This window comes from Rutilus rutilus (assembly GCF_951802725.1).
Source record: "Rutilus rutilus genome assembly, chromosome: 23".
NCBI classification, from domain to species: domain Eukaryota; kingdom Metazoa; phylum Chordata; class Actinopteri; order Cypriniformes; family Leuciscidae; genus Rutilus; species Rutilus rutilus.
Window position 1 is genome coordinate 19,532,443 of NC_140233.1, and position 25,075 is coordinate 19,557,517.

Consider the following 25,075-nt stretch of genomic DNA (forward strand, 5'->3'; position numbering starts at 1 on the left):
TGAATATATCAACAAAATGCACAAATCATTTTGAACCTTGTTTTTTTCAATGGTCAGATTCGTCACTTCAAAATATATGCAAATTAGCGCATATTTAATTGGATATAGCCTGATTAGCATATTTAAACAAAAAATTACAGAAAACTTGCAATACATTTTTTCCTCCTATTCATGCGAGTAATCAACTGGCAAAGTTTCATGGTGATATCTGCAAGTTAAAAAATGTACCCTATACACCTGTAGTGTCTCGCCTTAAAGAGCTAAAAATTGGCGGCCATCTTGAATTTGAAAGTCAAAATAGGTCAAATCAATAAGATAATTTATGAATTGCATGACCCAAATAGCCTCAGAAACCATGTATTATGCAGAACTGTGGCCAAAACCATTAAAAAGTGTTTTTTTTTTTTTAACTTTAATTTAGCCGACAGCTAAATAATTTAGCCTACAGGATAATAATACAGTACTTTTAATCCCATTCGGTCTCAATCTCAATCTCATCAATTTTATTTCGCTATGACCGAATAACACACAAAAACAACGAATGCGTTTTAACAATTTAAAACTGATATCTACACTGTTATAACCTGTTAACTGCTTTAGTGTTTACTTTTTTTATAACTTAGTTGAAATCCAATCGTCTGATTTCTGAAGGATCAAGTGACACTGAAGACTGGAGTAACGATGCTGAATATTCAGCTTTACATCAAAGGAACACATTACATTTTAAAGTATATTCAAATAGAATCGTTATTTTAAATTGTTATAATATTTCACAATATTACAGGTTTTTTTTCTGTATTTTTGATCAAATAAATGCAGGCTTGATGAGGATAAGAGACTTCTTTCAAAAACATAAAAAATTAATTATGTTTCCAAACTTTTGACCGGTACACACTTACCGGTAGTTATAATCTTGATTTCCTCCCCAATGTTTACATTTCTGATAATCACAGTTGCGCACATTTGACCAGCAGATGTCGCTAGAATGCGGTTTTTCGAAACAAAATATCACGAGAAAAATATTCTTTCTTTTTAATATATATATTTTTGTCATTGCTTTTAAACCTAGCTTTAAATATTAAAAAAATATATTATGTTTAATGTAAATATTCTTGCTAACCTTCTGTAACCAATGACGTCAACAATGCAGCGCGAAGGCGTCACGTGAAGACGCGGATTTTATAAAGTAAGTATTATATATTAATATATATATATATATATATATATATATATATATATATATATATATATATATATATATATATATATATATATATATATTTTTTTTTTTTTTTAAATAATTAATTTAAAAAATTTAAAATACAATTTTTATTATTATTATTATTAATTTTAATTTTAATTTTCAGTCATTATTATTATTATGTCACAATGATGAAGATGATGATGATGATAACAGGTTCCAGTTTGAAATGTCTTTTAATAATAAAGTAAACTTACGTACAGACAGAAGGTGTAACAGTGTGTGCTTGCAACAATACAAACACAAACAACGAACGACTCACACAGAGAGAACAGGGAGGAACTTAAATACATGGTGACGAACTAAACGATGATCAGCTGTGATGATGAGGAACGTCCATAGAAACAGATTAGTGCCATATTAGTAGATGTTAGTAAATCAAATAATAGATTATATTACAATAATTTTATAAAATATAATAATATTAATTAAATAATTATTTTCATTATTAGTAGTAGTAGTACTATATAAAATAATAGATATGTAATATAAGTTTTGTATGAAATATATTATAAATAATATTAATTAAATAAAATGTTTCATTATTTTTATTAGTAGAAACTATATAAAATAATAGATATATAATAATAATTGTATGAAATATAATAATATATATTATAAATAATATTAATAAATACCATTTTTCATTGCTATTATTATTATTAGTAGAAATAGTACAATATAAAATAAAATATGTTATATGACTATAAAATAGAATAGTTTTATATATACATAAACACACACACACACACACACACATTTATACACTATATATAGATAGATAGATAGATAGATAGCCTCTCTCTCTCTCTCAGTATATATATATACAGCCATAGCAAAACTGTCACTTTACATTCAGAAGACCTTAAAGACTCAGATACTCCATAATAAAGACAACAAATCACTTATTTATTGATGACTTTACATGCAATCAATCACAATGCACAATCAAAGGTTTCAATTAAAAAAATTATTTGGATTATTTTAAAAGCTATTCACTTTACGAAATTTTATACTTGTTTAGGGCAGTGTACAAACAAATTTACATATTTTAAAGAACATAATTTAGTGAGTATGCCATCTAGTCAAGTCAAGTCAAGTCACCTTTATTTATATAGCGCTTTTTACAATACAGATTGTCTCAAAGCAGCTTCACATTGATAACATGAAAATAATACAACAAAGTTTGTTTCTAGAAGAAAATTGCATCATCGTCCACCCTAAATAAGGCAGATCAATAATATTGTTGAATATTAAATGTCTCCAACTAAGCAAGCCAAAAGCCAAGGCAACAGTGGCAAGGAACCAAAACTCCATCAGGTGACAGAATGGAGAAAAAAAACCTTGGGAGAACCCAGGCTCAGTCGGGGGCCAGTTCTCCTCTGGCCAACGAGCGAACAGTGTATGATTATGATCCAGGCAGCGTTACAGGTCAGAAGTCAGATTGGACGTGTTGATGAGGCCTTCACAGGGCTGATGAGGCTGGCACTTCAGGGATGCGTCATGGTTAGGTCCAGGTGCAGATCCACCATCTGATCTGGATACGGCCTGGATCCGGCGGAAGAGGAGAGACTTTATTTATTTATTTATTTGTTTATTTGAAAAGGGACAATGTACACTAATCAACTTTCAGAACAAATGTAAGCGTACCTGAGTTAGCCACAGGCTAGTTTTCATCGGCAGTCCCCTTGCCAGATGTTATTAGGCATCCTAAAATAGTAAACTGTTATAATACAATACAATTCTTTATACAATAAACAAAAGGTAAAAACTGTGACTTAGACTGTGTTAAAATCACAACCAATCGAGTAAACAAGATGAACAGATAAAATCAAAAAAATAGATGATAATAGATACAGTTATTGTTGGTGGATGGGACCAGCGTCAGTGTTGACAGTGTTGATTTTCAATAAGCCATTTCTTAACATTAATCTCAAATGAGTAATAGGATGGAGACTCTCTAATTAATGGTGGTACTGAGTTCCATTGATGTGATGCTGTGAATGAAAAGACGGCATGACTAAATGCAGTTTCTTTGAGTGGAATTGTGCAGTCCCTCCTAGCTGCACCTCTTGTAACTCTGTTTGCATTCGATTTAAAATTGATAAGGCCAAATAAAGGCGGAGGAGCTAAACTGTGCATGATCTTATAAACTAAACAGACATTTCTGTATTTTATGAGGTTTTCCCAACTAAGCAATTTATAGTTCTTTAGAATATGGCAATGATGGTAACGAATTGGTTTTTTGTCTAGAATTTTAAGTGCTTGTTTGTATAATTATTTCAGTGGTTTTAAGGCTGTAGAGTGTGCGTTGGACCAACTTATCAAACAGTAAGTGATGTGGGAGAGAACCAATGAGTGGAAATATACCTTAGCTGCCTCAGTTGATAGGAGGTTTCTGACTAGTTGACACTTCAGGACTGCGTTGTCGTCGCGTCCAGGCGCAGGTCCTTCATCGGATCTGGATACGGCATGGATCCGGCGGACTGTGGTAAACCTCGGTATAAACAGAGAGACTAATATTAGCGTAGACGCCATTCTTCTTAAGATGTAACGAGCAGTGTTGTGGGTAACGCGTTACAAAGTAACGCGTTAGAGTACTCTAATTACCTTTTTCGTGAAATGTGTAACTTAACGCGTTAGTTTCTTGCGTTAAGTAATCAGTAACTTCGTTATTTTTTTTAAAAAGTAATCCGTCATTTTAAGGAAAGGAAAATCCCGACTGCAGCCTGCTTTTTGTCAGACAGTAGGCTTAGGTCTACTTTGCCACCTGCGGGTATATCAGCGGAGCCGAAGCGCTGTGATCGTAAAGTCAATGGCTGTGATACGTCTGTGCCCTGCATGCGCCTGTGAGTCTGACCCTGTGTGTGTGTGTGTTTTTTTTTTTTTTTTTTTTTTAACTCCCGGCAAGATGGCAGAGAAGACAGCGTTTGGATTATGGAAGTACGCACATCATGTTCAATTTGTCAACGAAAAGGAAAAGAAAATGCACACTCTGCGTTGGTGAAAAGCTTCTGTCGACCGCCAAAAATTTAATTCGGTTTGTAATCATTTTTGTTTGACAGCCAGCTGTTAATTTCGGTTAGATCGACTGGTTGTTCATTTCTAAATGGATTTAAATCTGCAAGCCTGTTTACCTCAGGTTGTGTTTACAAGTAAGCACACTTGATACACTTTGATAACTGCATTAGATTTAAAGAAAAAAATCAGGAGTTATCTTGTATGGTGCTCATATACAGTAGCCTAGGCTACCCGGGCTGGGTAGGTGCGAATTTTGATTAATATGTTCTGTGATAATAAATAAATAAATAAAACGCCATGTGGAATAGCCTATTGCTGACTGTCTTTCCTGTTATTGTTATCCTGCAGTGTTAATTTAGTCGGATGACTGACGTTATTCATTGTCAGGAGTCACGACTTCTAGGTGCATTTAAAGGGGCCGGGGGCTGTGTCTGTCATGTGTGAGCCGCTGCAAACGGCTTTTAATTTTTGGTAACGCATGAGTACTCTAACGCGTTACTTTTATGAATAGATAACGCTGTAACGTAACTGATTCCTTTTTATTGATGGTAACGTTGTAACCTAATTAACTACTTTCCAAAGTAACTATACCCAACACTGGTAACGAGTACATCAGGATTTATGGGAAGTCTTCCCGGTTCCGGCTGGCCTAATCTATGCAGCCTAATATGGAATTATAAAAGTCTATAATGTGTATGCTAGGTCAAAGAGATGTTTTTAGTCTAGCTTTGAACTGACAGAGTGTGTCTGCTTCCTGGACAATGTTAGGAAGACTGTTCCAAAGTTTTGGTGCTAAATAGGAGAAGGATCTACCGCCAGCAGTCGATTTTGATATTCTAGGTATTATCAACTGGCCGGAATTTTGAGATCGCAATAGACGTGAAGGACTATAATGCGTTAAGAGCTCGCTCAAGTACTGCGGAGCTAAACCATTTAGTGCTTTGTAAGTAATCAGCAATATTTTAAAATGTATACAATGTTTAATAGGCAGCCAATGCAGTGTTGACAGAACAGGGCTAATATGGTCATACTTCCTGGTTCTGGTAAGAACTCGAGCTGCTGCGTTTTGGACCAGCTGTAATTTGTTTATTAAGCGTGCAGGGCAACCACCCAGTAGAGCATTACAATAATCTAGCCTTGATGTCATGAACGCATGAACTAATTGTTCCGCATTTGTGAATGAGAGCATATGACGTAATTTAGATATATTTTTAAGATGGAAAAATGCGGTTTTACAGATACTAGACACGTGACTTTCAAATGAAAGATTGGTATCAAAGAGCACACCCAGGTTCCTAACCGACGGCGAAGACTTAACAGAGCAGCCATCAAGTGTTAGACAGTATTCTAGGTTATTACGCAAGGACGTTTTTTGTCCAATAATTAGAATCTCTGTTTTTTAAGAATTGAGTAGTAGGAAATTACTAGTCATCCAATTTTTTATATCAGCTATGCATTCCGTTAATTTTGTGAATTGTTAAGTTTCGTCTGGGCGTGAAGAAATATAGAGCTGAGTATCATCAGCATAACAGTGAAAACTAATGCCATGCTTCCTAATGATATCTCCTAAGGGTAGCATGTACAGAGTGAACAGCAACGGTCCTAGTACTGAGCCTTGTGGTACGCCATACTGAACTTGTGATCGATAAGACATCTCTTCATTACTGCTACAAACTGATAACGGTCAGATAAGTATGATTTAAACCATGCTAATGCAATGCCACTAATGCCAACATAATTTTCGAGTCTATTTAAAAGAATGTTGTGGTCAATAGTGTCAAATGCAGCACTAAGATCGAGTAACACTAATAGCGAGATACAACCACGATCGGATGATAGGAGCAAATCATTTGTGACTCTAATGAGAGCTGTCTCAGTACTATGGTACGGTCTAAATCCTGACTGGAAATCCTCGCAGATATCATTTCTTTCTAAAAAGGAACATAGTTGTGAGGATACTGCCTTTTCTAGGATCTTTGACAGAAAAGATTCGAGATCGGCCTGTAATTGACTAATTCTGTATGATCAAGTTGCGGTTTTTTAACAAGTGGTTTAATCATAGCCAGCTTAAAAGTTTTCGGTACATATCCTATGGCGCTTTTCCACTGCATGGTACGGCTCGGTTCGGCTCGGTACGGTTCGACTCGACGCGGAACGGTTCGGCTCGCTTCGCTTTTCCACTGCGTGGTACGACTCGACTCAGTACGGCACGGTTCGGCTCGCTTTAGCTCAGTTGCTTTTCCACTGCAGTTAGTACCGCTTCAAAGTGGGTGGGACTGATCGTTATAGTTGCCGTCTTTACTACCATGACATCATCATATTAAATGCGAATTTTTCATTCCGTGTTTCCCCATCCACTCCTCGGCAACCAACGAGAGGAACGTCTGCACCTCGTCCACTGACCACGATTCAGCCATTTCTCTCTTTTTTTGAAGTTTATACTCTTTTTTTGAAACAAATACTTTTAAAACAGGTGCTACAGCGTTGGCTGTTGTCTACTGGCTATTTAAATCTAGCGGGTTTAAGTGTCTCGTGTCGTAAATACAATGACGCTGGTAGAGATGATTCTGTCTGACCAATCAGTGATCTGCAGTGTTTCACGTCACATTTTATGGCGCTTTTCCACTGCATGGTACGGCTCGGTTCGGTACGGCACGCTTTGGCGCTTTTCCACTGCATGGTACGGTACGGCTCGGTTCGGTACGACTCACTTATGGCGCATTTCCACTGCATGGTACGGTACGGTACGGCTCGCTTCGGCTCGCTTTAAATGGTACCACCTCTGTTGAGGTTCCAAGCGTACCGTACCGATACTAAAATGTGACGTAAAAACACTGCAGATCACTGATTGGTCAGACAGAATCATCTCTACCAGCGTCATTGTATTTACGACACGAGACACTAAACCCGCTAGATTTAAATAGCCAGTAGACAACAGCCAACGCTGTAGCACCTGTTTTAAAAGTATTTGCTTCAAAAAAAGAGTATAAACTTTAAAAAAAAAGAAGAAATGGCTGAATCGTGGTCAGTGGACGAGGTGCAGACGTTCCTCTTTGGTTGCCGAGGAGTGGATGGGGAAACACGGAATGAAAAATTCGCATTTAATATGATGATGTCATGGTAGTAAAGACGGCAACTATAACGATCAGTCCCACCCACTTTGAAGCGGTACTAACTGCAGTGGAAAAGCAACTGAGCTAAAGCGAGCCGAACCGTGCCGTACTGAGTCGAGTCGTACCACGCAGTGGAAAAGCAAAGCGAGCCGAACCGTTCCGCGCCGAGTCGAACCGTACCGAGTCGAACCGTACCGAGCCGTACCATGCAGTGGAAAAGCGCCATTTGTATCGGTACGGTGCGCTTGGAACCTCAACAGAGGTGGTACCATTTAAAGCGAGCCGAAGCGAGCCGTACCGTACCGTACCATGCAGTGGAAATGCGCCATAAGTGAGCCGTACCGAACCGAGCCATACCATACCATGCAGTGGAAAAGCGCCAAAGCGTGCCGTACCGAACCGAGCCGTACCGTACCATGCAGTGGAAAAGCGCCACTAGTGACAAAGATGAATCAATGATATTAAGAAGAGGATCTGTGACCTCTGGAAGCATCTCTTTCAGTAGCTTAGTCGGTATAGGGTCTAACATACATGTTGTCGATTTAGATGATTTAACGAGTTTAGTAAATATTTAAAAGAATGTTGTGGTCAATAGTGTCAAATGCAGCACTAAGATCGAGTAACACTAATAGCGAGATACAACCATGATCGGATGATAGGAGCAAATCATTTGTGACTCTAATGAGAGCTGTCTCAGTACTATGGTACGGTCTAAATCCTGACTGGAAATCCTCGCAGATATCATTTCTTTCTAAAAAGGAACATAGTTGTGAGGATACTGCCTTTTCTAGTATCTTTGACAGAAAAGATTCGAGATCGGCCTGTAATTGACTAATTCTGTAGGATCAAGTTGCGGTTTTTTAACAAGCGGTTTAATCATAGCCAGCTTAAAAGTTTTCAGTACATATCCTATGGCGCTTTTCCACTGGATGGTACGGCTCGGTTCGGCTCGGTCCGGTTCGACTCGTTGCGGAACGGTTCGGCTCGCTTTGCTTTTCCACTGCGTGGTACGACTCGACTCAGTACGGCACGGTTCGGCTCGCTTTAGCTCGGTTGCTTTTCCACTGCAGTTAGTACCGCTTCAAAGTGGGTGGGACTGATCGTTATAGCTGCCGTCTTTACTACCATGACATCATCATATTAAATGCGAATTTTTCATTCCATGTTTCCCCATCCACTCCTTGGCAACCAAAGAGGAACGTCTGCACCTCGTCCACTGACCACGATTCAGCCATTTCTCTCTTTTTTTTCAGTTTATACTCTTTTTTTGAAGCAAATACTTTTAAAACAGGTGCTACAGCGTTGGCTGTTGTCTACTGGCTATTTAAATCTAGCGGGTTTAAGTGTCTCGTGTCGTAAATACAATGACGCTGGTAGAGATGATTTTGTCTGACCAATCAGTGATCTGCAGTGTTTTCACGTCACATTTTATGGCGCTTTTCCACTGCATGGTACGGTACGGCTCGGTTCGGTACGGCTCGCTTTAAATGGTACCACCTCTGTTGAGGTTCCAAGCGTACCGTACCGATACTAAAATGTGACGTGAAACACTGCAGATCACTGATTGGTCAGACAGAATCATCTCTACCAGCGTCATTGTATTTACGACACGAGACACTAAACCCGCTAGATTTAAATAGCCAGTAGACAACAGCCAACGCTGTAGCACCTGTTTTAAAAGCATTTGCTTCAAAAAAAGAGTATAAACTTAAAAAAAAAAAAGAAATGGCTGAATCGTGGTCAGTGGACGAGGTGCAGACGTTCCTCTTTGGTTGCCGAGGAGTGGTTGGGGAAACACGGAATGAAAAATTTGCATTTAATATGATGATGTCATGGTAGTAAAGACGGCAACTATAACGATCAGTCCCACCCACTTTGAAGCGGTACTAACTGCAGTGGAAAAGCAACTGAGCTAAAGCGAGCCGAACCGTGCCGTACTGAGTCGAGTCGTACCACGCAGTGGAAAAGCGAAGCGAGCCGAACCGTTCCGAGTCGAACCGTACCGAGCCGTACCATGCAGTGGAAAAGCGCCATTAGTATCGGTACGGTACGCTTGGAACCTCAACAGAGGTGGTACCATTTAAAGCGAGCCGAAGCGAGCCGTACCGTACCGTACCATGCAGTGGAAATGCGCCATAAGTGAGCCGTACCGAACCGAGCCGTACCATACCATGCAGTGGAAAAGCGCCAAAGCGTGCCGTACCGAACCGAGCCGTACCGTACCATGCAGTGGAAAAGCGCCACTAGTGACAAAGATGAATTAATGATATTAAGAAGAGGATCTGTGACCTCTGGAAGCATCTCTTTCAGTAGCTTAGTCGGTATAGGGTCTAACATACATGTTGTCGATTTAGATGATTTAACGAGTTTAGTAAATTCTTCCTCTCCTATAGCAACGAATGAATCTAATTTTTCTTCAAGAGGACTACAATGCACTGCCTGATGCGATACTGTAGTAGACGGTTGCATAGTTATAATTTTCTCCCTGATATTATCAATCTTGTTAGTAAAGAAGTTAATAAAGTCATTACTGCTGTGTTGCTTGGAAACGTCTGGGGTTGAAGATTTATTTTTCGTTAGTTTAGCCACTGTTTCAAATAAATACCTAGGGTTTTGTTTATTTTCTTCGAATAGGTTTGAAAAATAAGCAGATCTAGCAGCTTTTAAGGCCTCTCTGTATGCAATCGAGCTCTCTTTCCATGAAATGCGAAATACCTCTAATTTTGTTTTCTTCCAGTTGCGCTCCATTTTTCTGGCTGTTCTCTTAAGTGCCTGAGTGTGCTCATTGTACCGTCACGGCGTTGGACTATTTTCTTTAATCTTCTTTAAGCGCAAAGGAGCAACTGTGTCTAAAGTGCTGGAAAAGAGAGAGTTAAAAGTTTCTGTCGCAATTTCTAGTTCTTCTAAGCTATCTGGGATGCTGAGATGATGAAACTGATCAGGAAGATCATTAATAAAGCAATCTTTAGTGGCGGAAGTGATAGGTCTAACATATTTGTAACACGGAGTCGACTTTGCAGCCTTGGCTAAATGAAGTTTACACGAGACTAAATAATGATCTGAGATGTCATCGCTCTGCTGCAGAATTTCAACGGCATCAACATTGATTCCATGTGATAATATTAGATCTAGAGTATGATTACGAGAATGAGTAAGTCCTGACACGTGTTGTCTAACTCCAATTGAGTTCAGAATGTCTTTAAATGCCAATCCCAATGCATCTTTTTCGTTATCTACATGTACATTAAAATCTAAAGTCTAACATCATTAGTGACGACGTGAATAATAATTTTAGAGAATTTACAATTAGCATTAGCCAGCACTTTTAAATTTGCTTTGATGTCAGGTGCTCTGGCTCCCGGCATTGCATCATCGTCCACCCTAAATAAGGCAGATCAATAATATTGTTGAATATTAAATGTCTCCAACTAAGCAAGCCAAAAGCCAAGGCAACAGTGGCAAGGAACCAAAACTCCATCAGGTGACAGAATGGAGAAAAAAACCTTGGGAGAACCCAGGCTCAGTCGGGGGCCAGTTCTCCTCTGGCCAACGAGCGAACAGTGTATGATTATGATCCAGGCAGCGTTACAGGTCAGAAGTCAGACTGGACGTGTTCGATGAGGCCTTCACAGGGCTGATGAGGCTGGCACTTCAGGGATACGTCATGGTTAGGTCCAGGTGCAGATCCACCATCTGATCTGGATACGGCCTGGATCCGGCGGAAGAGGAGAGACTTTATTTATTTATTTATTTGTTTTTTTGAAAAGGGACAATGTACACTAATCAACTTTCAGAACAAATGTAAGCGTACCTGAGTTAGCCACAGGCTAGTTTTCATCGGCACTCCCCTTGCCAGATGTTATTAGGCATCCTAAAATAGTAAACTGTTATAATACAATAAAATTCTTTATACAATAAACAAAAGGTAAAAACTGTGACTTAGACTGTGTTAAAATCACAACCAATCGAGTAAACAAGATGAACAGATAAAATCAAAAAAATAGATGATAATAGATGATAATAGATGATACAGTTATTGTTGGTGGATGGGACCAGCGTCAGTGTTGACAGTGTTGATTTTCAATAAGCCATTTCTTAACATTAATCTCAAATGAGTAATAGGATGGAGACTCTCTAATTAATGGTGGTACTGAGTTCCATTGATGTGATGCTGTGAATGAAAAGACGGCATGACTAAATGCAGTTTCTTTGAGTGGAATTGTGCAGTCCCTCCTAGCTGCACCTCTTGTAACTCTGTTTGCTTTCGATTTAAAATTGATAAGGCCAAATAAAGGCGGAGGAGCTAAACTGTGCATGATCTTATAAACTAAACAGACATTTCTGTATTTTATGAGGTTTTCCCAACTAAGCAATTTATAGTTCTTTAGAATATGGCAATGATGGTAACGAATTGGTTTTTTGTCTAGAATTTTAAGTGCTTGTTTGTATAATTATTTCAGTGGTTTTAAGGCTGTAGAGTGTGCGTTGGACCAACTTATCAAACAGTAAGTGATGTGGGAGAGAACCAATGAGTGGAAATATACCTTAGCTGCCTCAGTTGATAGGAGGTTTCTGACTAGTTGACACTTCAGGACTGCGTTGTCGTCGCGTCCAGGCGCAGGTCCTTCATCGGATCTGGATACGGCATGGATCCGGCGGACTGTGGTAAACCTCGGTATAAACAGAGAGACTAATATTAGCGTAGACGCCATTCTTCTTAAGATGTAACGAGTACATCAGGATTTATGGGAAGTGTTCCCGGTTCCGGCTGGCCTAATCTATGCAGCCTAATATGGAATTATAAAAGTCTATAATGTGTATGCTAGGTCAAAGAGATGCATTTTTAGTCTAGCTTTGAACTGACAGAGTGTGTCTGCTTCCTGGACAATGTTAGGAAGACTGTTCCAAAGTTTTGGTGCTAAATAGGAAAAGGATCTACCGCCAGCAGTCGATTTTGATATTCTAGGTATTATCAACTGGCCGGAATTTTGAGATCGCAATAGACGTGAAGGACTATAATGCGTTAAGAGCTCGCTCAAGTACTGCGGAGCTAAACCATTTAGTGCTTTGTAAGTAATCAGCAATATTTAAAAATGTATACAATGTTTAATAGGCAGCCAATGCAGTGTTGACAGAACAGGGCTAATATGGTCATACTTCCTGGTTCTGGTAAGAACTCGAGCTGCTGCGTTTTGGACCAGCTGTAATTTGTTTATTAAGCGTGCAGTGCAACCACCCAGTAGAGCATTACAATAATCTAGCCTTGATGTCATGAACGCATGAACTAATTGTTCCGCATTTGTCAATGAGAGCATATGACGTAATTTAGATATATTTTTAAGATGGAAAAATGCGGTTTTACAGATACTAGACACGTGACTTTCAAATGAAAGATTGGTATCAAAGAGCACACCCAGGTTCCTAACCGACGGCGAAGACTTAACAGAGCAGCCATCAAGTGTTAGACAGTATTCTAGGTTATTACGTGAGGACATTTTTTGTCCAATAATTAGAATCTCTGTTTTTTCAGAATTAAGTAGTAGGAAATTATTAGTCATCCAATTTTTTATATCAGCTATGCATTCCGTTAATTTTGTGAATTGTTAAGTTTCGTCTGGGCGTGAAGAAATATAGAGCTGAGTATCATCAGCATAACAGTGAAAACTAATGCCATGCTTCCTAATGATATCTCCTAAGGGTAGCATGTACAGAGTGAACAGCAACGGTCCTAGTACTGAGCCTTGTGGTACGCCATACTGAACTTGTGATCGATAAGACATCTCTTCATTACTGCTACAAACTGATAACGGTCAGATAAGTATGATTTAAACCATGCTAATGCAATGCCACTAATGCCAACATAATTTTCGAGTCTATTTAAAAGAAAGTTGTGGTCAATAGTGTCAAATGCAGCACTAAGATCGAGTAACACTAATAGCGAGATACAACCACGATCGGATGATAGGAGCAAATCATTTGTGACTCTAATGAGAGCTGTCTCAGTACTATGGTACGGTCTAAATCCTGACTGGAAATCCTCGCAGATATCATTTCTTTCTAAAAAGGAACATAGTTGTGAGGATACTGCCTTTTCTAGTATCTTTGACAGAAAAGATTTGAGATCGGCCTGTAATTGACTAATTCTGTAGGATCAAGTTGCGGTTTTTTAACAAGCGGTTTAATCATAGCCAGCTTAAAAGTTTTCGGTACATATCCTATGGCGCTTTTCCACTGCATGGTACGGCTCGGTTCGGCTCGGTACGGTTCGACTCGACGCGGAACGGTTCGGCTCGCTTCGCTTTTCCACTGCGTGGTACGACTCGACTCAGTACGGCACGGTTCGGCTCGCTTTAGCTCAGTTGCTTTTCCACTGCAGTTAGTACCGCTTCAAAGTGGGTGGGACTGATCGTTATAGTTGCCGTCTCTACTACCATGACATCATCATATTAAATGCGAATTTTTCATTCCGTGTTTCCCCATCCACTCCTCGGCAACCAAAGAGAGGAACGTCTGCACCTCGTCCACTGACCACGATTCAGCCATTTCTCTCTTTTTTTTCAGTTTATACTCTTTTTTTGAAGCAAATACTTTTAAAACAGGTGCTACAGCGTTGGCTGTTGTCTACTGGCTATTTAAATCTAGCGGGTTTAAGTGTCTCGTGTCGTAAATACAATGACGCTGGTAGAGATGATTCTGTCTGACCAATCAGTGATCTGCAGTGTTTTCACGTCACATTTTATGGCGCTTTTCCACTGCATGGTACGGCTCGGTTCGGTACGGCACGCTTTGGCGCTTTTCCACTGCATGGTACGGTACGGCTCGGTTCAGTACGGCTCACTTATGGCGCATTTCCACTGCATAGTACGGTACGGCTCGCTTCGGCTCGCTTTAAATGGTACCACCTCTGTTGAGGTTCCAAGCGTACCGTACCGATACTAAAATGTGACGTGAAACACTGCAGATCACTGATTGGTCAGACAGAATCATCTCTACCAGCGTCATTGTATTTACGACACGAGACACTAAACCCGCTAGATTTAAATAGCCAGTAGACAACAGCCAACGCTGTAGCACCTGTTTTAAAAGTATTTGCTTCAAAAAAAGAGTATAAACTTCAAAAAAAGAGAGAAATGGCTGAATCGTGGTCAGTGGACGAGGTGCAGACGTTCCTCTTTGGTTGCCGAGGAGTGGATGGGGAAACACGGAATGAAAAATTCGCATTTAATATGATGATGTCATGGTAGTAAAGACGGCAACTATAACGATCAGTCCCAGCCACTTTGAAGCGGTACTAACTGCAGTGGAAAAGCAACTGAGCTAAAGCGAGCCGAACCGTGCCGTACTGAGTCGAGTCGTACCACGCAGTGGAAAAGCAACTGAGCTAAAGCGAGCCGAACCGTTCCGCGCCGAGTCGAGTCGTACCACGCAGTGGAAAAGCAAAGCGAGCCGAACCGTTCCGCGCCGAGTCGAACCGCACCGAGCCGAACCATGCAGTGGAAAAGCGCCATTAGTATCGGTACGGTACGCTTGGAACCTCAACAGAGGTGGTACCATTTAAAGCGAGCCGAAGCGAGCCGTACCGTACCGTACCATGCAGTGAAAATGCGCCATAAGTGAGCCGTACCGAACCGAGCCGTACCATACCATGCAGTGGAAAAGCGCCAAAGCGTGCCGTACCGAACCGAGCCGTACCGTACCATGCAGTGGAAAAGCGCCACTAGTGACAAAGATGAATCAATGATATTAAGAAGAGGATCTGTGACCTCTGGAAGCATCTCTTTCAGTAGCTTAGTCGGTATCGGGTCTAACATACATGTTGTCGATTTAGATGATTTAACGAGTTTAGTAAATTCTTCCTCTCCTACAGGAACGAATGAATCTAATTTTTCTTCAAGAGGACTACAATGCACTGCCTGATGCGATACTGTAGTAGACGGTTGCATAGTTATAATTTTCTCCCTGATATTATCAATCTTGTTAGTAAAGAAGTTAATAAAGTCATTACTGCTGTGTTGCTTGGAAACGTCTGGGGTTGAAGATTTATTTTTCGTTAGTTTAGCCACTGTTTCAAATAAATACCTAGGGTTTTGTTTATTTTCTTCTAATAGGTTTGAAAAATAAGCAGATCTAGCAGCTTTTAAGGCCTCTCTGTATGCAATCAAGCTCTCTTTCCATGAAATACGAAATACCTCTAATTTTGTTTTCTTCCAGTTGCGCTCCATTTTTCTGGCTGTTCTCTTAAGTGCCTGAGTGTGCTCATTGTACCGTCACGGCGTTGGACTATTTTCTTTAATCTTCTTTAAGCGCAAAGGAGCAACTGTGTCTAAAGTGCTGGAAAAGAGAGAGTTAAAAGTTTCTGTCGCAATATCTAGTTCTTCTAAGCTATCTGGGATGCTGAGATGATGAAACTGATCAGGAAGATCATTAATAAAGCAATCTTTAGTGGCGGAAGTGATAGGTCTAACATATTTGTAACACGGAGTCGACTTTGCAGCCTTGGCTAAATGAAGTTTACACAAGACTAAATAATGATCTGAGATGTCATCGCTCTGCTGCAGAATTTCAACGGCATCAACATTGATTCCATGTGATAATATTAGATCTAGAGTATGATTACGAGAATGAGTAAGTCCTGACACGTGTTGTCTAACTCCAATTGAGTTCAGAATGTCTTTAAATGCCAATCCCAATGCATCTTTTTCGTTATCTACATGTACATTAAAATCTAAAGTCTAACATCATTAGTGACGACGTGAATAATAATTTTAGAGAATTTACAATTAGCATTAGCCAGCACTTTTAAATTTGCTTTGATGTCAGGCGCTCTGGCTCCCGGCATTGCATCATCGTCCACCCTAAATAAGGCAGATCAATAATATTGTTGAATATTAAATGTCCCCAACTAAGCAAGCCAAAAGCCAAGGCAACAGTGGCAAGGAACCAAAACTCCATCAGGTGACAGAATGGAGAAAAAAACCTTGGGAGAACCCAGGCTCAGTCAGGGGCCAGTTCTCCTCTGGCCAACGAGCGAACAGTGTATGATTATGATCCAGGCAGCGTTACAGGTCAGAAGTCAGATTGGACGTGTCGATGAGGCCTTCACAGGGCTGATGAGGCTGGCACTTCAGGGATGCGTCATGGTTAGGTCCAGGTGCAGATCCACCATCTGATCTGGATACGGCCTGGATCCGGCGGAAGAGGAGAGACTTTATTTATTTATTTATTTGTTTATTTGAAAAGGGACAATGTACACTAATCAACTTTCAGAACAAATGTAAGCGTACCTGAGTTAGCCACAGGCTAGTTTTCATCGGCAGTCCCCTTGCCAGATGTTATTAGGCATCCTAAAATAGTAAACTGTTATAATACAATAAAATTCTTTATACAATAAACAAAAGGTAAAAACTGTGACTTAGACTGTGTTAAAATCACAACCAATCGAGTAAACAAGATGAACAGATAAAATAAAAAAAATAGATGATAATAGATGATAATAGATGATACAGTTATTGTTGGTGGATGGGACCAGCGTCAGTGTTGACAGTGTTGATTTTCAATAAGCCATTTCTTAACATTAATCTCAAATGAGTAATAGGATGGAGACTCTCTAATTAATGGTGGTACTGAGTTCCATTGATGTGATGCTGTGAATGAAAAGACGGCATGACTAAATGCAGTTTCTTTGAGTGGAATTGTGCAGTCCCTCCTAGCTGCACCTCTTGTAACTCTGTTTGCATTCGATTTAAAATTGATAAGGCCAAATAAAGGCGGAGGAGCTAAACTGTGCATGATCTTATAAACTAAACAGACATTTCTGTATTTTATGAGGTTTTCCCAACTAAGCAATTTATAGTTCTTTAGAATATGGCAATGATGGTAACGAATTGGTTTTTTGTCTAGAATTTTAAGTGCTTGTTTGTATAATTATTTCAGTGGTTTTAAGGCTGTAGAGTGTGCGTTGGACCAACTTATCAAACAGTAAGTGATGTGGGAGAGAACCAATGAGTGGAAATATACCTTAGCTGCCTCAGTTGATAGGAGGTTTCTGACTAGTTGACACTTCAGGACTGCGTTGTCGTCGCGTCCAGGCGCAGGTCCTTCATCGGATCTGGATACGGCCTGGATCCGGCGGACTGTGGTAAACCTCGGTATAAACAGAGAGACTAATATTAGCGTAGACGCCATTCTTCTTAAGATGTAACGAGTACATCAGGATTTATGGGAAGTGTTCCCGGTTCCGGCTGGCCTAATCTATGCAGCCTAATATGGAATTATAAAAGTCTATAATGTGTATGCTAGGTCAAAGAGATGCATTTTTAGTCTAGCTTTGAACTGACAGAGTGTGTCTGCTTCCTGGACAATGTTAGGAAGACTGTTCCAAAGTTTTGGTGCTAAATAGGAAAAGGATCTACCGCCAGCGGTCGATTTTGATATTCTAGGTATTATCAACTGGCCGGAATTTTGAGATGGCAATAGACGTGAAGGACTATAATGCGTTAAGAGCTCGCTCAAGTACTGCGGAGCTAAACCATTTAGTGCTTTGTAAGTAATCAGCAATATTTAAAAATGTATACAATGTTTAATAGGCAGCCAATGCAGTGTTGACAGAACAGGGCTAATATGGTCATACTTCCTGGTTCTGGTAAGAACTCGAGCTGCTGCGTTTTGGACCAGCTGTAATTTGTTTATTAAGCGTGCAGTGCAACCACCCAGTAGAGCATTACAATAATCTAGCCTTGATGTCATGAACGCATGAACTAATTGTTCCGCATTTGTCAATGAGAGCATATGACGTAATTTAGATATATTTTTAAGATGGAAAAATGCGGTTTTACAGATACTAGACACGTGACTTTCAAATGAAAGATTGGTATCAAAGAGCACACCCAGGTTCCTAACCGACGGCGAAGACTTAACAGAGCAGCCATCAAGTGTTAGACAGTATTCTAGGTTATTACGTGAGGACATTTTTTGTCCAATAATTAGAATCTCTGTTTTTTCAGAATTAAGTAGTAGGAAATTATTAGTCATCCAATTTTTTATATCTGCTATGCATTCCGTTAATTTTGTGAATTGTTAAGTTTCGTCTGGGCGTGAAGAAATATAGAGCTGAGTATCATCAGCATAACAGTGAAAACTAATGCCATGCTTCCTAATGATATCTCCTAAGGGTAGCATGTACAGAGTGAACAGCAACGGTCCTAGTACTGAGCCTTGTGGTACGCCATACTGAACTTGTGATCGATAAGACATCTCTTCATTACTGCTACAAACTGATAACGGTCAGATAAGTATGATTTAAACCATGCTAATGCAATGCCACTAATGCCAACATAATTTTCGAGTCTATTTAAAAGAATGTTGTGGTCAATAGTGTCAAATGCAGCACTAAGATCGAGTAACACTAATAGCGAGATACAACCACGATCGGATGATAGGAGCAAATCATTTGTGACTCTAATGAGAGCTGTCTCAGTACTATGGTACGGTCTAAATCCTGACTGGAAATCCTCGCAGATATCATTTCTTTCTAAAAAGGAACATAGTTGTGAGGATACTGCCTTTTCTAGTATCTTTGACAGAAAAGATTCGAGATCGGCCTGTAATTGACTAATTCTGTAGGATCAAGTTGCGGTTTTTTAACAAGCGGTTTAATCATAGCCAGCTTAAAAGTTTTCGGTACATATCCTATGGCGCTTTTCCACTGCATGGTACGGCTCGGTTCGGCTCGGTACGGTTCGACTCGGCGCGGAACGGTTCGGCTCGCTTCGCTTTTCCACTGCGTGGTACGACTCGACTCAGTACGGCACGGTTCGGCTCGCTTTAGCTCAGTTGCTTTTCCACTGCAGTTAGTACCGCTTCAAAGTGGGTGGGACTGATCGTTATAGTTGCCGTCTCTACTACCATGACATCATCATATTAAATGCGAATTTTTCATTCCGTGTTTCCCCATCCACTCCTCGGCAACCAAAGAGAGGAACGTCTGCACCTCGTCCACTGACCACGATTCAGCCATTTCTCTCTTTTTTTAAAGTTTATACTCTTTTTTTGAAGCAAATACTTTTAAAACAGTTGCTACAGCGTTGGCTGTTGTCTACTGGCTATTTAAATCTAGCGGGTTTAAGTGTCTCGTGTCGTAAATACAATGACGCTGGTAGAGATGATTCTGTCTGACCAATCAGTGATCTGCAGTGTTTTCACGTCACATTTTATGGCGCTTTTCCACTGCATGGTACGGCTCGGTTCGGTACGGCACGCTTTGGCGCTTTTCCACTGCATGGTACGGTACGGCTCGGTTCAGTACGGCTCACTTATGGCGCATTTCCACTGCATAGTACGGTACGGTACGGCTCGCTTCGGCTCGCTTTAAATGGTACCACCTCTGTTGAGGTTCCAAGCGTACCGTACCGATACTAAAATGTGACGTGAAACACTGCAGATCACTGATTGGTCAGACAGAATCATCTCTACCAGCGTCATTGTATTTACGACACGAGACACTAAACCCGCTAGATTTAAATAGCCAGTAGACAACAGCCAACGCTGTAGCACCTGTTTTAAAAGTATTTGCTTCAAAAAAAGAGTATAAACTTCAAAAAAAGAGAGAAATGGCTGAATCGTGGTCAGTGGACGAGGTGCAGACGTTCCTCTTTGGTTGCCGAGGAGTGGATGGGGAAACACGGAATGAAAAATTCGCATTTAATATGATGATGTCATGGTAGTAGAGATGGCAGCTATAACGATCAGTCCCACCCACTTTGAAGCGGTACTAACTGCAGTGGAAAAGCAACTGAGCTAAAGCGAGCCGAACCGTGCCGTACTGAGTCGAGTCGTACCACGCAGTGGAAAAGCAACTGAGCTAAAGCGAGCCGAACCGTGCCGTACTGAGTCGAGTCGTACCACGCAGTGGAAAAGCAAAGCGAGCCGAACCGTTCCGCAACGAGTCGAACCGCACCGAGCCGAACCATGCAGTGGAAAAGCGCCATTAGTATCGGTACGGTACGCTTGGAACCTCAACAGAGGTGGTACCATTTAAAGCGAGCCGAAGCGAGCCGTACCGTACCGTACCATGCAGTGAAAATGCGCCATAAGTGAGCCGTACCGAACCGAGCCGTACCATACCATGCAGTGGAAAAGCGCCACTAGTGACAAAGATGAATCAATGATATTAAGAAGAGGATCTGTGACCTCTGGAAGCATCTCTTTCAGTAGCTTAGTCGGTATAGGGTCTAACATACATGTTGTCGATTTAGATGATTTAACGAGTTTAGTAAATTCTTCCTCTCCTACAGGAACGAATGAATCTAATTTTTCTTCAAGAGGACTACAATGCACTGCCTGATGCGATACTGTAGTAGACGGTTGCATAGTTATAATTTTCTCCCTGATATTATCAATCTTGTTAGTAAAGAAGTTAATAAAGTCATTACTGCTGTGTTGCTTGGAAACGTCTGGGGTTGAAGATTTATTTTTCGTTAGTTTAGCCACTGTTTCAAATAAATACCTAGGGTTTTGTTTATTTTCTTCTAATAGGTTTGAAAAATAAGCAGATCTAGCAGCTTTTAAGGCCTCTCTGTATGCAATCGAGCTCTCTTTCCATGAAATACGAAATACCTCTAATTTTGTTTTCTTCCAGTTGCGCTCCATTTTTTTTTTTGCGCTCCAAGTGCCTGAGTGTGCTCATTGTACCGTCACGGCGTTGGACTATTTTCTTTAATCTTCTTTAAGCGCAAAGGAGCAACTGTGTCTAAAGTGCTGGAAAAGAGAGAGTTAAAAGTTTCTGTCGCAATATCTAGTTCTTCTAAGCTATCTGGGATGCTGAGATGATGAAACTGATCAGGAAGATCATTAATAAAGCAATCTTTAGTGGCGGAAGTGATAGGTCTAACATATTTGTAACACGGAGTCGACTTTGCAGCCTTGGCTAAATGAAGTTTACACAAGACTAAATAATGATCTGAGATGTCATCGCTCTGCTGCAGAATTTCAACGGCATCAACATTGATTCCATGTGATAATATTAGATCTAGAGTATGATTACGAGAATGAGTAAGTCCTGACACGTGTTGTCTAACTCCAATTGAGTTCAGAATGTCTTTAAATGCCAATCCCAATGCATCTTTTTCGTTATCTACATGTACATTAAAATCTAAAGTCTAACATCATTAGTGACGACGTGAATAATAATTTTAGAGAATTTACAATTAGCATTAGCCAGCACTTTTAAATTTGCTTTGATGTCAGGCGCTCTGGCTCCCGGCATTGCATCATCGTCCACCCTAAATAAGGCAGATCAATAATATTGTTGAATATTAAATGTCCCCAACTAAGCAAGCCAAAAGCCAAGGCAACAGTGGCAAGGAACCAAAACTCCATCAGGTGACAGAATGGAGAAAAAAACCTTGGGAGAACCCAGGCTCAGTCAGGGGCCAGTTCTCCTCTGGCCAACGAGCGAACAGTGTATGATTATGATCCAGGCAGCGTTACAGGTCAGAAGTCAGATTGGACGTGTCGATGAGGCCTTCACAGGGCTGATGAGGCTGGCACTTCAGGGATGCGTCATGGTTAGGTCCAGGTGCAGATCCACCATCTGATCTGGATACGGCCTGGATCCGGCGGAAGAGGAGAGACTTTATTTATTTATTTATTTGTTTATTTGAAAAGGGACAATGTACACTAATCAACTTTCAGAACAAATGTAAGCGTACCTGAGTTAGCCACAGGCTAGTTTTCATCGGCAGTCCCCTTGCCAGATGTTATTAGGCATCCTAAAATAGTAAACTGTTATAATACAATAAAATTCTTTATACAATAAACAAAAGGTAAAAACTGTGACTTAGACTGTGTTAAAATCACAACCAATCGAGTAAACAAGATGAACAGATAAAATCAAAAAAATAGATGATAATAGATGATACAGTTATTGTTGGTGGATGGGACCAGCGTCAGTGTTGACAGTGTTGATTTTCAATAAGCCATTTCTTAACATTAATCTCAAATGAGTAATAGGATGGAGACTCTCTAATTAATGGTGGTACTGAGTTCCATTGATGTGATGCTGTGAATGAAAAGACGGCATGACTAAATGCAGTTTCTTTGAGTGGAATTGTGCAGTCCCTCCTAGCTGCACCTCTTGTAACTCTGTTTGCATTCGATTTAAAATTGATAAGGCCAAATAAAGGCGGAGGAGCTAAACTGTGCATGATCTTATAAACTAAACAGTAGGGCTGTAATCAACCAAAGAAAATCTTGGTCGACTGAAGTCCTAAAATTTTCGACTAAAAATCGACTAAAAATTATGTAAAAAAAAAAGTTAAATTAATTAGCTGTGCACTGTGCGCAGTACTTGGTAGCCTTGTTGTCCGCCTAAATGAATTATAAATAAACATAAAAAACTAGTACGCTATTTGCAGTATATTAAATCGTTTTTGACCTAATTATTTTGCACTGAAATGAGTCTGACACGAGTCTGTCGGCTCTGACAGCGTTGCATCACGTGCACCTGCACAATATCATAGCCTATAATTTCCGAAAATAGTACTATGTTGTCAACTAGTGATATCATCACAAGAACTTTTGAGGAATATGCAACATAATTTAGACAATTGTTTTTGTCATATGTATTATAACAACTGACAGACACTATCATTTCAGCCGTTCTGTGCAGCTCGCACACGCCGCTGCATAGGAGCTCAACTTCGCGGCTGAGACACGAATAGATTATTAACTTTTTTTTAAATGCTGCCACACTGCCGATGTCTTTGTTGACATGGTAGAAGAGGACTGAACGACAATGAATTAAACGCTCTCACAAATAAATAAATAATATTCAGCAAACCTTCTAGTAGCCTACTTTCTTCAATCTGTCTCTCTTCTCCAGTGAGTTGGGCTAATCCAAAAGAAGTGAAATCAAGGGGGGGTGTTCTGAAGACAGACTGTTACCTGTGAAACAGGGGTGCTCTGAAAACACCCCCATTAGCAATTAGTGCTTTCCACCTGATGAAATGAACGCGGCAAAACTGATGAAATGAACGCGGCAACACTAAACGCGGCAAAAAATCCACCAATCAGAATTTTGGTCGAGCCAGAACGTATCGACCAAATAATCGACTAATCGACAGGGAGATTACAGCCCTACTAAACAGACATTTCTGTATTTTATGAGGTTTTCCCAACTAAGCAATTTATACTTCTTTAGAATATGGCAATGATGGTAACGAATTGGCTTTTTGTCTAGAATTTTAAGTGCTTGTTTGTATAATTATTTCAGTGGTTTTAAGGCTGTAGAGTGTGCGTTGGACCAACTTATCAAACAGTAAGTGATGTGGGAGAGAACCAATGAGTGGAAATATACCTTAGCTGCCTCAGTTGATAGGAGGTTTCTGACTAGTTGACACTTCAGGACTGCGTTGTCGTCGCGTCCAGGCGCAGGTCCTTCATCGGATCTGGATACGGCCTGGATCCGGCGGACTGTGGTAAACCTCGGTATAAACAGAGAGACTAATATTAGCGTAGACGCCATTCTTGTTATGATGTAACGCAGTGATCTCAAACTCAATTCCTGGAGGGCCACAGCTCTGCACAGTTTAGCTCCAACCAGCTCCAACTCACACCTGCAAGGAAGTTTCTAGTAATCCTGAAGACCTTGATTAGCTGGATCAGGTGTGTTTGATTACGGTTGGAGCAAAACTGTGCAGAGCTGTGGCCCTCCAGGAATTGAGTTTGAGATCACTGATGTAACGAGTACATCAGGATTTATGGGAAGTGTTCCTGGTTCCGGCTGGCCTAATCTATGCAGCCTAATATGGAATTATAAAAGTCTATAATGTGTATGCTAGGTCAAAGAGATGTGTTTTTAGTCTAGCTTTTAACTGACAGAGTGTGTCTGCTTCCTGGACAATGTTAGGAAGACTGTTCCAAAGTTTTGGTGCTAAATAGGAAAAGGATCTACCGCCAGCGGTCGATTTTGATATTCTAGGTATTATCAACTGGCCGGAAATTTGAGATCGCAATAGACGTGAAGGACTATAATGCGTTAAGAGCTCGCTCAAGTACTGCGGAGCTAAACCATTTAGTGCTTTGTAAGTAATCAGCAATATTTGAAAATTTATACGATATTTAATAGGCAGCCAATGCAGTGTTGACAGAACCGGGCTAATATGGTCATACTTCCTGGTTCTGGTAAGAACTCGAGCTGCTGCGTTTTGGACCAGCTGTAATTTGTTTATTAAGCGTGCAGTGCAACCACCCAGTAGAGCATTACAATAATCTAGCCTTGATGTCATGAACGCATTAACTAATTGTTCCGCATTTGTGAATGAGAGCATATGACGTAATTTAGATATATTTTTAAGATGGAAAAATGCGGTTTTACAGATACTAGACACGTGACTTTCAAATGAAAGATTGGTATCAAAGAGCACACCCAGGTTCCTAACCGACGACGAAGACTTAACAGAGCAGCCATCAAGTGTTAGACAGTATTCTAGGTTATTACGCAAGGACGTTTTTTGTCCAATAATTAGAATCTCTGTTTTTTAAGAATTGAGTAGTAGGAAATTACTAGTCATCCAATTTTTTATATCAGCTATGCATTCCGTTAATTTTGTGAATTGGTAAGTTTCGTCTGGGCGTGAAGAAATATAGAGCTGAGTATCATCAGCATAACAGTGAAAACTAA

The 25,075-nt window shown here is 40.2% G+C and overlaps 3 long non-coding RNA genes across 3 annotated transcripts; all 3 read right to left on the reverse strand.

Moving 5' to 3' along the window:
- Positions 1-2,150: 2,150 nt before the first annotated feature.
- LOC311282924 lies at positions 2,151-4,953 on the reverse strand. Its single transcript, XR_014625993.1, has 3 exons — positions 3,632-4,953; positions 2,912-2,971; positions 2,151-2,809 (listed from the first exon to the last, which is right to left on the reverse strand). It is a non-coding gene; the product is annotated as an uncharacterized lncRNA (long non-coding RNA).
- Positions 4,954-10,973: 6,020 nt separating this feature from the next.
- Positions 10,974-12,061, reverse strand: LOC311282926. Its single transcript, XR_014625995.1, has 3 exons — positions 11,940-12,061; positions 11,207-11,266; positions 10,974-11,104 (listed from the first exon to the last, which is right to left on the reverse strand). It is a non-coding gene; the product is annotated as an uncharacterized lncRNA (long non-coding RNA).
- A 4,377-nt stretch (positions 12,062-16,438) lies between these two features.
- LOC311282925 lies at positions 16,439-17,544 on the reverse strand. Its single transcript, XR_014625994.1, has 3 exons — positions 17,413-17,544; positions 16,680-16,739; positions 16,439-16,577 (listed from the first exon to the last, which is right to left on the reverse strand). It is a non-coding gene; the product is annotated as an uncharacterized lncRNA (long non-coding RNA).
- Between the last annotated feature and the right edge of the window lie 7,531 nt (positions 17,545-25,075).